Source organism: Typopeltis vanoorti, chromosome 8, assembly GCF_054136105.1.
Source record: "Typopeltis vanoorti isolate ZY-2024b chromosome 8, IOZ_Tvanoo_1.0, whole genome shotgun sequence".
Classification (NCBI taxonomy): Eukaryota; Metazoa; Arthropoda; class Arachnida; order Uropygi; family Thelyphonidae; genus Typopeltis; species Typopeltis vanoorti.
Window position 1 is genome coordinate 54,250,224 of NC_143556.1, and position 1,095 is coordinate 54,251,318.

Here is a 1,095-nt window from a genome sequence, read left to right on the forward strand (position 1 = left end):
AGTGAACTTCTTCATAATATTCGCCTCTCATTACGCTCTCTACATCCTCTTATCCCACGCATCTATGGAGTTCCAAAAATTCATAAAGAAAACATCCCTCTTCGCCCAATTGTGGAAGGAATTGATTCACCTACATATAAACATTCAAAATATTTAGCAAAGTACCTCAAGTGTTTCTCCAATAAATCTTCATCTTTCATCAAAAACACCACAGATTTTGTTTCTCATATTAAAGATATTCCCATCGATGATATTGATATTCTAGCTAGTTTTGACATTACATCTTTATTTACTAACGTTCCTACGGACGAGGTATTTACATTACTACAGGAAAAATTATCCAAAAAAATGTTCACTTTATTAAAGCATTGCATTCATTCTGGTTACTTCAGATATAAGGACTCCATTTACCAACAAAAACAAGGCCTGGCAATGGGCAACCCTTTGTCCCCAGTGCTAGCTAACATTTTTCTTGAAGACTTTGAAAAGAAAGCCATATCTTCCTTCTCATTTAAACCAAAAGTTTGGAAAAGATATGTTGATGATATATTCATTATTTGGAATCACGGGCACACAGCTCTCAGAGATTTTCTTCGTCATCTAAACATCCAACATCCTAATATAAAATTTACTGCTGATATAGAAAATAATAACTCTTTACCTTTTTTGGATGTTATGCTTACAAGATGCTCTGAAAGATTAAAAATCTCTATGTACAGAAAACCTACGCATACCAATAGATATCTGCATAATCTTTCTCATCATTTCCACCACAAAAACTTGGAATTATATCTACCTTAGGACAAAGTGCACGTTCTCTCTTAAATGAACAAGATGAACTACAAAAAGAAATGAATCACCTCACTCTTATTTTTAAACAAAAGGGATACTCTGAAAAAAAAAATTAAGAAATTTCTTCTGAACCCTCCTAAGAAGTGCACAACAGAGACTATTAATTTTAAAGGTAGCATCTCCATTCTATACATTAGCACAGTCTCTAAGAAAATAGCTAAAGTCCTTAAAAATATAATATCAGGACCTTCTTCACCACACTTCCAAAAATCCGCTCTCTAATCAGCCATCCAAAACCTACTC